General features: G+C 32.8%; 1 pseudogene; it reads right to left on the minus strand.

Moving 5' to 3' along the window:
• The window catches only part of LOC104847485, an 18,957-nt pseudogene continuing 5,359 nt past the window's right edge, over positions 1-13,598 (minus strand).

Raw genomic sequence — 13,598 nt, forward strand, 5'->3', positions numbered from 1 at the left:
GAATTGTTTCTAGTTGTTGACTCAGTTATGATGTTCTCACTCTTGGCAGGTATACTTTTAATTCTTCAACATTTTCCTTTTCTTTTTGAAGTTGTTTCTCCAGTTTTTTTGCTTTTCCAATAGCATGCTTTAAAATTTCTCTAACTTGAACATCTTCCAAATCCAGCTGCGTAAATTTGTGTTTACTTTTCTCAATAAACTTTGTAATTTTATTGAGTTCTGTCTCTACATCATGTACAGCATTATTCTTAGCTTTCATTTCATTTGACAATATTTTGTTCCTCTCATTAATTTCTTTGGTATCTTCATGACTCTTTTCCTTTTGTATCTCCATTTCAGCAATTTGTTTCTGCAGATCGTAAATGTAATACTGACAAACATGATTCTTTTTTCTAAATATTTCATTTCCCAAGGTAAGAAATTAAATGGCTATGTTTTTCTCTTCCTCTAAGGCATTCTTTTCCTTTTCCACCATTTTAACCCTGTTTAACTTCTCTCCTCTGAGCTCATTTAGTATTTCAACTCTTCAACACAGGACTTTAACAGGTTCATTTAGTTGTCCACAACCAAAAATATCTTCTAAATATTCAAGCATACCCTATTCGTGTTCACTCTGGCCTTTTGGTTTCATCATAGCTATTTGTTCAATGTCACCCTGCAACATTAAAAATCTATTATAGCCCAAGTCAGTTCCATGGCTTCGAAGAAGGTTTCCAACATCCTTAAATGTCTTTTTCTTCCCACTAATGTGATAGACAGAAGTATTATCTCTGTAGACAGTTCTGGATACATATAAATTACTATGAGGAATGCCTTCATAATCACCCTCTTCCTTATCAATTATCTTTTGAAAATGAACTTTTACAGTACAACTCTAAATATCCTTATGGTCATCAGAATTATGAATTAGTATTGACAATTTTTTAGGTCTTGTTTTTTGTGCTTAATAGACAAACACAAAAAGCATAGAATTGATAACATTGGATTTGCCACTGTCATTAGGCCCAGTAATTTGGCCAGACTGTGGCTCTGATTCCGTGTCGCTGCTGGCAGGGTCTGGGGAAGCTAGTGTCCCCTTCTTTTTGCTCTGGGCTGTGGTGGACTGGGTGCCTTTATGGGGTATGGACACCACAGGAGAGTCCACTCAGACCACGGCTGGAAACGGTTGTATAGGACCATCCCCTCCCCACTCCTATGGGTGTTTCAGCTCTGGGTCCTTCACTCGAAAATGCGCTATTACCCTTCCATGTATTTTCCTAAAAGAGTTAAAGATATCATACTACATTGATATTTGCATACCTATTCTCATACGCAAACAATTCATAATAGCTAAATCTTGGAAGCAGCCTATTAGTCCACCAGTAGACAAATGGATAACATATTGTGTGAGTTATACACAGTGGAATTCTATTCTGCTATTAAGGAGGCTAAACTTGTTATTTTTAGGAAACTGGTTGCACCTTGAGACTATAATGTTAAGTGAAGTAAATCAAATGTGCAAGTTTAAATATCAGATGATTTCTCTTATATGAGATACTCAATATACACGTAAAGTACAGTAAAGAAGAATGATAAGAAGAAACAGAGAGACAAAAAAAGTTATTATAATCCAGGATAGACAAAATATCTAAAAGTTTACCTTCATTTAGTATAATTATCTTATATGTTTTTTTATTTTTGCCTTTAATATGGTTGATAATCTGTGTATACGATAATTAACTTTATAAAAATTTAGAAGATAATTGAATTAATATGATCCTGGTTAAAAAGGTAGGGGTGGAAGGGAAGGGTAAATTTTTTTAAAAATTGAGATGTGTATTGGTCATTGTTGTTGTGTTGTTTTCTGAGGCAGGTTCTCATTATGCAGTTCAGGTTTACCTTAAACTCACTAAGCTGCCCAGGCTGGCCTTGTGGCAATTCTCCTGTCTCAGCCTTTGAAGTGCTGGGATTATAAGCACGTGCCACCATACCCAGCTACAGATATGTTATGCACATAAAACTATTTGCCCTAATGAATGTGCAGTAGCAATTATGTACAGTAAACATGTACTAATAAAAAATTTTAAAAATATTAATAAAAACCTTGTAAAATAAGTTTAAAAAAAGACTAATGTTTTAGGAAAAGAAGCAAAACAGAGATCAAAAAAGGAGTGAGGGTCCTCAGCAGAGGAATGGTTTGTGGTTCAGCCATGTAGAGCTTGCCTGGGACCATAGCCCCACTCCATCAGGCCTTGACAAAGGACCAGTGAGAGGCACAGCCACATGGGCACTTGAAGCCTCCTCCCAGATGTGCCTCTGGTCTCCTGGCTGGGCTGGCACATGGATTTATACCATAGAGACACAGGGAGTCATAAAGGCCATTGTTCTGGGCTCTAGACTTGATTTTGATTTAATTCACACTGTTAAAGTTCATATATTAATAAATACCACAAATTGTCATTTTATAAGCTGTGCTTGATACTAATGTGTTGCTGATTGAATTACTTGGGCTAAGGTGGTGTGATTGACTTAATCAGTTATACCTCCTGATGTAATGAAAATGAGATTGCCTTAGAGTCATTAGGGACTCAAAACCTAAGAACAAGCTATAACAGGAAGATTGAAGTATAAACCACGAAATTAATCCAAAGATAGTACCAACAACAACAACAACAACAACAAAAGTAATGAAAAGATATTCAAGCAAGGCATAAGCACAAACAATGGCTGCCTATTCAACACAGGCAAATTCTGAAGAAAATAAGGTCGAATGTCAACCTCCTGGATATCCTGAACTGATAGCACAGGAAGTAATAAAATAGGTGAATGAGGTTCTACAAAATTCAAAACAGAAATAATTTCTGAGATAACTACAGAGATGGTGAGCTGAGAGAAAGACATCTTTTGAGACTCTGGAACAGAAACAGTTAAAAAAAAAACACAAAGATCTCAGGACAGTGATAGAAGCCATGAATACTCATCATAGGAAAGAAATGGAATCCATGAAACAGATACAAGCAGATATTCAGGAGATTAAAAACTCTATCAAAAGTATACATAACAGACACAACCAATCTGAAGACAGGATATCAGATATAGAAGACAGGTTAGTGGTCAGTAATCATGAAAAGAGGGATCACTAAAAAAATGTGAGGGAATATAAGAAATCAATCCAACAGCTCCTAGATGATGCAAAGAAGAATAATATAAGTCAGATAGAAGCCAATGAAAAAGCAGGAGAAAGTACATGTGACATAAAAAAAAATGTTCACAGAATTTTTTTTTTTTGGCACTGGGGATTGAACTCGGGTCTTTGCACTTGCAAGACAGGCCACCAAACTGCTGAGCTAAGTCCCCAGCCCACACAGAATTAATGACAGAAAACTTCTCAAACAAAGCAAAAGAATATGACATACATATGGAGGCTTATATGCCTCCAAATAGCTACGATCACAAAAAATCTATACCTAGACATATAATAATAAAGATCCCAGAAACTCAACAGAGGTACACAGTACTGAAAGCAATTAGTGAAGAGAAACAAATCACATGCACAGGAAAGCCCATCAGAATCCCAACAGACTTTTCAACCTAAACCCTCAAGCCAAGGAGAACCTGGAGTGAGGTATTTTTAGCCCTAAAAGAAAACAACTTACAACCTAGATTGATGTATCCTGAAAAATTCTCTTTCAAAACTGATGGGAATAAAACAAACAAACAAACAAAAAAAAAACAACCTGATGGGGAAATAAGATACTTCTATGACAAAGAACACATGAGAAACTTCATGAATATCAAAACAGCACTCTGAAAAATTCTAAACATACAAGAAACAGACAATGAAGGTCACAACACCATGAAGCCCAACAGAGCAAAACCATCAGGCAAGGCAAGAAATTAAAGGGAGAGGTGGGAAAAGTTCAAAAGAGCCAAAAAAGGAAAATAACATAATGATGGTAAATCAATACATATCAGTTGTAACCATCAGTGTTAATGGCTTCAATTCAACAATCAAAAGAAATAGACTGGTGGAATAGATCAAGAAGAAAAAATCCAATCATATGCCCTACAAAAGAAACACATCTGGTTCAAAAAGAAACTAATAGACTGAAAGTTAAAGGTTGGAAAATACTTCTCCTTGAGAAAAGCCCAGGTCCTGATGACTTTACTGCTGAATTCTACAAAACATTTAGAGAAGAACTACTGTCATTACATTTGAAACTTTTCAGTGAAATTGAAAGGGAAGTGGTAGTTCCAAATTCACTCCTGGAAGCAAGTGTTTCTTTGATTTCAAACCAGAGAAAGACCCCACCAAGAAAGACAACTATAGGCCCATCTACCTAATGAACATAGATGCAAAAATCCTCAATAAGATACTAGCAACCAGAATAGAGAGGTTCATTAAGAAGATCATACACCCTGACCAAGTTGGATTTATCCCAGGGATGCAAGGATGGTTCAACATATGAAAATATAATACAATAAGTGTAATACACTATATTAACAGAATATTATAGTGAAAATGACATACTTCCAAAACTGTTATACAGATTCAGTGCAATACCAATTGAAATCCCAAAGTATATTTCACTGAACTAGAGAAAACAATCCAAAAAATTCATTTGGAATCAGAAGAGACCATAAATAGCAAAAGCAATTCCAAGCAACAGAGACATGGTAGCGGGTATCACAATCTCCAACTTCAAACTATACCACAGAACCACTGTGATAAAACAGCATGGTACTGGCAAAGAAACAGACTTGATGATCAGTGGAACAGAACAGAAGATACAGAAACATCTCCAGACGTACTCAACTACCTCATCTTAAACAAAGGAGCCAACCATCCTCACTGGAGGAAAGATAACCTTTTTAATAAATGGTGCTGGAAAAACTCTATTTCAACTTGCCAAAAATTAAAACTAGACACATATCTTTCATTGTTCAACAATCTAAAATGCAAGTCGATTAAAGATCTAAATATTAAAACAGAAACACTAAACTTGTTGGAAGACAGAACTCTTGAAGATATTGGCATAAGAAAAGACTTTATGAACAAATTGTCAGTAGAGTGGGTACTAGCACAAACAATTAACAACTGGTATCTCAACTTTTTGAAAAGCTTCTGCACTGCAAGAGAAACAACCAACAGAGCTAAGAGACAACCTACAATGTGAGAAAAAATTTTGTCAGCTGTTTTGCACACAAAGGTCTACTATACAGAATATATAAAGGACTAAAAAAAAAAAATCAAACCCCTTAAATTTATAAACCCAGTTAAGAAATGGGCATCTGAAATTACAGACGTTTTTCAAACAAAGAAGTAAAAGCAGCATATAAATATATAAAAAAAAATGTTCAACATCACTGGTAATCTGAGAGATGCAGATGGAAACAACACTGAGATTCCATCTCACTCCTGAAATAACGGCTGATATCAAGAAACCAACCAATAAAAAATGTTGGCAGGGTTGTGGAGAGAAAGGAATGCTTGTTCACTGTTGAGGAGAGTGCAGCCTGCTGCAACCACTGTAGAAATCAAAATGGAGACACATCATAAATTAGGGTTAGAGGTCCCATTTGACCCAGTTCTTCCCCTGATGGGTATCTTTAGCAAAGAATCAAAAGAATCATACCACAGTGATATATACTCACCCATGTTTATGGCAGCAAAGTTTATAAAAAAAATAAACTTGGGATTAGCCTAATTGCCATCAACTGGAGACTGGATAAAGAAGATATGTTTTTTAAATATATAAAATGCAGTACTAATATTGAATAGTTTCTCTGGTGCGGAAAACTAAAAGTGTTAATAAGATTCAAAATGTATGATTGGTATTGTGTAATAGGAAAAATGTCTAAAAGTGTAGGGGAAGTGGGAAGACTAGGGGGAAGCTGAGAAGGGCAAAGAAAAAAGTAAGAGAAAAGAAAAAAAGGGAAACAAAGCCTCTGTAAATAAGGAAGGGTGGAGGGAGTGAAGGGAAGGAGGGATTATGGGGAAAAAATAAGAACCAAGATATATCATGTAAAGGTAGAAGACCTCAATGATGGATGTAACTGTATTGTTTACTTAAATTGTACCAATAAAGAAAAAGGAGAGAAAAGAGTGAATTCCTCCTTCCTCCATTTTTTTCCTCTGTTAAATCACTCACTTTTTAAAGTTTATTGGTACATTTTAGGTATACAGTACAGTTACATTCATCACTGGGATCCTGTACCTTTACAAGACAGGTCTTGGTTCTCATTTTTTTCCCCTTGTCCCTGCCCTCCCTTCACCCCCTCCTCCCTTCCGCATTTACAAACACTTTATTTCATCTTCTCATATTTTTTTCTTTTCCCTTATTACCTTTCACTGCCCTTCCCACTTTGCCTACACCTTTAGCTCTTTTCTTCCTATTTCACATTCTCTGGTGTGAAAAGCTATAATAGTACATAAGATCTAATGAGATAATTGACAATGTGAAATAGAAATCACTGACTTTTGATTCAATTGCTCTGTCCTGCATTAAGGAGGACAATCTACTGAAAGTGCTGATTCAAATGTTAATCTCATTTGAAAACACCTTTTATATAAGAAAACATGTTTAATTTGGTTGCTCTTTAGTCCAGTCAAATCGAGAAATTAAAATTAACCTTCATGAAAATTCCGGGAGAGTAGAAGCCTGCCTTTTGAATATTGTAGGATATAACTTTGTGAATGTGCCACAGGAAAATTCTTTCATTTTTTGCTTAAAGGAGGATATGAATAAACCAAAATTTTCTACTGCCCAGTTCATCTTTTTCTTTTAATGTTACTTAATAGTCACCATTTACAGGAATACAGGCATTTCTAACTTTATGTCAAGAGAAAAAAGAAGCCTACACTCACCGTCATTATCAAACTACAGTGACTCTAACAACAGATTTTACTACTTAGTTTTAAAGGTCATTTGTGTGCTCACAAAAAATGCAAGTTTAAAAGGTTAAATTCCTTGTGAAGCTTTAAATAGTGATTCAAAGTTTTTTTTTTTCCATAAGCTTTATGAAGTGTCACCTCCATTCTTCACTTCAGAAACCCTTTCAGAATGTTTTTTAAAGTTTTTTTTCTTTCCAAAATAAAGCCCAAGGCAAAGTTTCAGAGAAATATTTAAAAATGTATCCATATTTTTATTCACACAACAGCGTTATCCATTTATATAGCTACTTTTAATCACCAAAAGAAATTTCTTTAATCAATATTGCTTTAAAAGTGTCTGATAGCTAGAACTTTTAAAGATTTACTTTTTTCATGTTACTGTTGTTAGTTTAAAATGGTATAAAATACATTTTCCCTTTTTAAAAATATCTTTTCCACTTCTGATTTTTTCCTTCCTTATAACATACTGTTAGTTGAATTGATTGACATACAGTCTACTGCCTTCAACGTGCTTTTCCTTTTCCTTTGAATTAAAAATTATCTTACATTGAGGGAAAAACCTTTTTTTCAAATTTCTGTGACTTGTCTGTACGGATTCAAATGACAAATGTATATTAGTTATGATGTTGACAATATCAATATAATCTCACTGGTGATAATGTCATATATTCATAGCTTCATCCTAATTAAGGAGTTGAGAATCTCTAAAGGAAGAAATTTGAAATATTGTGAAATATTGCTGGAAACCAGAATGATAGGAGGAGGGACTATAAGGAGATTGCCAAGAAGTACTTGCAATAACTACATAGAACATCTTTTTTTTTCCTTTATTGGTACCAGGGATCAAACTCAGGTCCTTATGCTTCTAAGGCAGGTGCCAGAAGAACATCCTATTTTCTACAAAGCATATTTGCGTGGTATGTGATGAAAAATCTCAGTGTATGAGCATGATTATGAGAAGGGAATGATGAGTTTACTTCTCCTCTACTGCATGTGAAGAAATTTTAAAAAATTCAAAACTCAGTCAATCTCTGCAGGAACAACTTTATGTCTGTCTGTCTATCTATCTATCTATCTATCTATCTATCTATCTATCTATCTAAGACTCACACTAGAAAACTACAAACAGTGCTGTACATGATCTTCAGGAAATACCATTAAGCATATGCCATTAAGCTGTATAGATATTAGAGAATTGCTATCATTTTAATGCCTTCAGTTATTATAAATATTAATCAAATTGATCCACAGGTACTCTTCTCTACACCATGAAATTAACTGGGATTCAGTACTGTGCAAAATCACAGGGGATATAATAAATAAAATTCAATTCAACAGCTTCTCTTCTTACTTTGAACATAATGTAAAAAAGGCAACTTACATACAGGGAGTGAAATTTTAGAATTCCTTTAAATTCATAATTCTGTTGAATGTTGACTTGGATAAAAATATCCAGTAGAGAGATTTTTATTATTTTGTCACCCATGTAGCTTTTTTATTTGTTTTTGGAAAAGGATACTTTCGATGCAAACTGAGGGATAACATTTGTATTAGTCAATATTCCATTGCTGGCTCAAATTATCTGACATACACAATTTAAAAGAGGAAGAGCTTATTCTATCTTACAGTTTCAGAGTTTTCAGTCCACTATCAGCTGTCTTCAAGTCAGAAACATCATGCAGAATATATCACCAAAAGAGAGCTGCTGACCTCATGGTAGCCAGGAAGCTGAGTGAGGGAAAGGGACCAGCAACAAAATATAGTTCTGACCCACCAGACACATTCAGAAAGGTATCATAACAATATCCTAGGTGTATCTTACACAAATCAAGGTGATGATCATGCTTGACCATCACATAAAAAAGTACATTTCAAACAAAATGCATTTTATGCTCCAATCTGCATGGAAAATATGACTAATTTATAAAACTAGATCATACAATTTTGCCATATACTAAATTGAATTTGAAATTAATTTGCCCACATCTATATCTCATTTTTACATGGAGTTTACCTCTCAGAGATCATAGAGAAGGTGGCTACACTTGTAACCACTGTGCTTTACAGGGAAACTCTGCTCGCTCCCAAGTTTATCATACTTTTTTCATCCTAAGGAAAATGTTTCTAGTTTTCTCAACCTCTCAGGTTTACCTCACTCCTGAGACAGGCTTAGATTTGTCAGTTATGTGTTTTGCTACCATTTTTGTTTTTTAGCTGTATAGGTAGTTTGAATTTTAAAAGCATCCATATGAACTAATTTGAAATTTGATTGTTTGCATTTAAGGCTTATAATGTCCACACTCATGTCACTGACACAATCAAATAGAGACAACTAGAGGAGTGGCTGCTGCTGTAGTTAGAATTAATACAAAACTAAACTACATTTTCTATTGTGTTTTTTTCATTTCACACATCCTACACACCATGCATCTTCTCTTTTCATATGCCACTCATGTATTCATAAAATATCAAAGGGAATAACAGTGCTACCATCAATATTATCATTGTTTTTAAATTTTTACAAGACTTCTTAAGGAGGTGTTTAGTGAAGACTGAAGTTTGAAAGGCAGTAATTAAATTTGTAATATAACAAATATGGTAAAGACACCAAAGAAAACTTGGAGAGATCTCAAACTATGCTAAGTTGCAAATACACAGCACACATACTATATGAATAACAAAATGATAGAATTGGGTCACAAATCAAAATGTCTTAAAATAAAAGCTATCCAAGTCCACTGATGTTTTAAATAGTACCAGATATTCAAAGTAAACATATGGATACTTTGCTCAGGATTTCCTTGCTTATTAGGGAAAGGGATAAGTGAACTGTGCTTAAATGCTAATAATTTCTTATCAGAAAATATTTATGAAATAAGACAGAATGAATGTGCATATTATGATTCAAATAGATATATAAAACAGATATTAGTCTTCCATTTTGCTAACTGCCCCATAGTGTATAAGGATTCTATTCAAAAATAAGTAAATATTGAAAGAGTTTTTGTATGTGATGGCCAGTAGTAGGATAGTGATGACATTGCCAAAGCTCCCATTAAAAAAAAAAATACTAGAGGCTGCATGGCTTACACAGGAGGGATTCATTTTGTTTCAGTTTCTGGATGCTGGAAAGTCCAGGATCAACGTTTAGAACAGTTTTATTTCTTGTGAAGTCTTTCTTCCTAGGTTGTGGATGTCCACCTTCCCTCCTCTGACTTCCTGCTGTGTGCTTTGTGGCTTATTACACGAGATCTTTCATTTATCTTAAAGTCTTTTGTCTTCCTAAATCTTTGGTTTCTACTTTTTTATCTCACTGAATTTTTATCTCACTGAAATGGATTCATTGAACCAGCAAAATTTTGAAAATATTTGGTAAAAATTACCTCTGTTCTGTACATATGTTTATATTATCACTATTTTCTGGGCTATCATTAACTCAGGTTAATGCATTTTTATTTTATAGTCATGTCAATTTTTGAAAATTTTTAACAATGATCTCTTCATGTATTTTCTCGGGCATGTGCATTTTCTCTTCTATTTCGGATACTCTTAAAACATGAATGGTACATATTTCATTGTATTCCTATAGGTCAACAACGTTTTTCTCTCACCTATTAAAGAAATTGCAAGTAATATGGAATAAAAATGTCTAATATATTCTAATAGAATAAAGTTCCAAATGTAAATGGTATATATTTATTGATTATGCTGACATAAAACTTATATGACTATAATTGCTTTCTTTTGCATGCCCCTTGTATACAATTTCTTTTGAGTTTTTGTCAAGATTGAGTATTTCTTAATAAAGATTATGAAATTCAATTTACTACATCAAACTGTTAATATTCTGCATTACCAGTAGATTCTACATTTACTTAAGATTTTTGGAAAATCACTGATGAAATTTAATATACTTTCAATTGTTTAATATTTGGAACATATTTTAAACAGTCTATTATAATGATCATTTTTCTTAATAAACAATAGAACATAATTATCTCCATTGTATGGTTATTAAAAGTGTCAAATTTTTGAACTTTTTTTCTATACCCAATAAAGAAGAGAGAAAAAAGAGAAAGCTTGGAAAAGAAAAAAAAAAAGGGAGAAAGAAGAATCAGCAGCATGCACCATTGAAGATATTTTCTTTCTTTTTTTAACCCAAAGTCTAGACTGCAAGAAAATTCCTGAGGGGGTTTCCAGTAGGTAACATTGTCCAACAACAAAAAAAATGTTACTTTATGCACCTATTATGATCTATAATATCACTTACTCTTGTATATCTTTGTAGAAATTACAAAAACCTTATATATTTATGTTCCAAATAATTACATGTTCTCCAGAAGATTCTCAGTGCATTTGTAGGAATATATTAGCTCCATTTGACTTTACTTTAGTGATATAGTTAGAACCGTGGTGTTGGAAAAGTTAGGTTGATACTTGAAATACATGAAAATGTTCTTTGAATAAGAAAGTATACCTAGCTGGGTTATACACAAACTAGGTTTCCCTTTATCAACATGAGTTCCTTCTGAAAGCAGAAAACAATTCAATATGCATCAACATAACTATGTTTTTCCATAATTTCAGAGAATTAAATTAACCTTGCTGTGTCAAGGACAGTTGGTAATCTACATCTATTTAAATTAGTCAGTTTGTAGAAGCAACAGATTCATCATCTTTTATTATTTATAAATCAAAATTTAGGTATTACTGCTTCTGTTATTTTTTATAAGCACAAATGATAAAATATACACTATGCTTACTCACAAGTGCAAGCATATGGTTTAAGCTAATCTAAAGTTTGAAACTATCACAAAGCGATCACATACACTGCACCTTTCAGAACATTAAAAGACTAAAGGGATTTCTAAAATATTTTCATTATACCAATATTGCTAGGAAAAAAAAGTAAATGCTCTAAATCAGTCATTTTAATGAGCAGTGGAACTCCTCTTACTTTGCGTTTTCTGTGCTTGCATATGTTTCAGATACTAGCAATTTCTGCAAATTTTTTTGCCCAACCTAACCATCTAAGATGCTGAAATATAAAATAATACCTCTGTAGAGGGGGAAAAATAACTTTAACTGGCTTGGAGATTTATTAGCTAAAATTTTTGCTCTTTGTTACAAATCTTCACACAACCATTGAATTTAATGATTTATAAACATGCTACTGACTTGTATTTGAAGCTTCTGTTGTGCTCTTTTTTCTTTAGTCCTTACTAACATCAGCATTAACAGGGTAAGTACTGCTTGAGGAAGAGCCAAAAAAATTGGAACTTTCATTGTATCTATAGTGTGTTATCACATACTTGTGCCATGAGAACCACAAGTATTTTTAACAAACACTGAATAACAAGTCACTTCAACATTTAAAGACACGCTTTCATTCTTTAGTTAGTATGTAATTACATCAAATCAAATGCACTGACAAAATATACTGCTGAAAATTATACTAGGCTTCTAAAACAATAAAAAGTTCTTAAGCATTTGACTTCATAAAAAAAGTCCCCAAACCTTAGGAAAGGTCAAGACCACACTGATCACGTGCACACAAATGTAATGAAGAGAAAGATTCTAATTTGAAATTGTGGATATTCTTTCAAAGCATAGTTTCCAATATATGTTTGCATAGTCAACCTTCTAGGAATATTAATTCCCAATGCTCACAAAGTGAAAACAGCTAGAAAAGGAGAAATTAAAGAATTCAAAGAAAGAAACAAATATAATCAGGCTGAGGAAAGGTGAAGAAAAGCCAAAGAACATGGGATACAAAGAGCATAGAGTTTAATTCTGTTGGGTGATTAGTATTCTATAGAAATTAAACACAGGCTATAACGTTACCACCATCACTGTGCAATGACATAGAAAGTGACATAATTACACAAAGAATTAGAATGTACAACCTTCCTGAAAAATTTTAAAGTATATAATCATTAATAGATTTAATATTTGTATTTTTATTATTTTTGAGAGATCTTCCTAAAGAAAAAAATTTTAAATGTTATCGTGGTTTACTGTTTTCTTGTTATATAATTTATAAATCTTTGTCAGTATATTTCAAGTAATTATACCTATATAATATATTATGGTTGTGAATCGAGGGTGATATTCAAATATTTAAGCTAATATTACCTATGTATTAATAAAATTATATTTCTAATCAATATATTTTAAAAGTTGTATTTTTATATTTCCTATAATTTTCATTGAATTTAAAGGAATTGCAATATATATGACCCAATATGTTATAAACAGAAATTTATTTTTATAGTAGATATCCTTCAAATATTTTAATGAATGGGATAATTGAAAAGTACTTATGAACAAAAAGTTAATTAATAGTTAATGACATTATAAAATATGACTTTTAATGAACTATCTTACATTTATGGAATATGATCATTTAAAATATATTAGTACATGTTTGTAGTACAGAATGTTCACATTCCCTGTTTGGTGTTACTACAAGTACAGAACACATCCCAATTCCCTTTTACATTCTGTTTTTATTCCCTCCCTCTCCCTTCTTCCATTACTTGAATCATTTTATTCAAGAACTATGAAAACATTTGAGAAAGAACTATCTCCCTACTTCCTATTACATGTCTTTGACTTTGCTCTTTATTTATACTTTGGTTTTCTCATATAAGACAATCTATGGGATATTTATACTTGTTAATCTGATTTATTTCACATAACATTATCATCTGAAGGTATATAT

This window comes from Fukomys damarensis, unplaced genomic scaffold, assembly GCF_012274545.1.
Source record: "Fukomys damarensis isolate Sample0158 unplaced genomic scaffold, DMR_v1.0_HiC HiC_scaffold_24, whole genome shotgun sequence".
NCBI classification, from domain to species: Eukaryota; Metazoa; Chordata; class Mammalia; order Rodentia; family Bathyergidae; genus Fukomys; species Fukomys damarensis.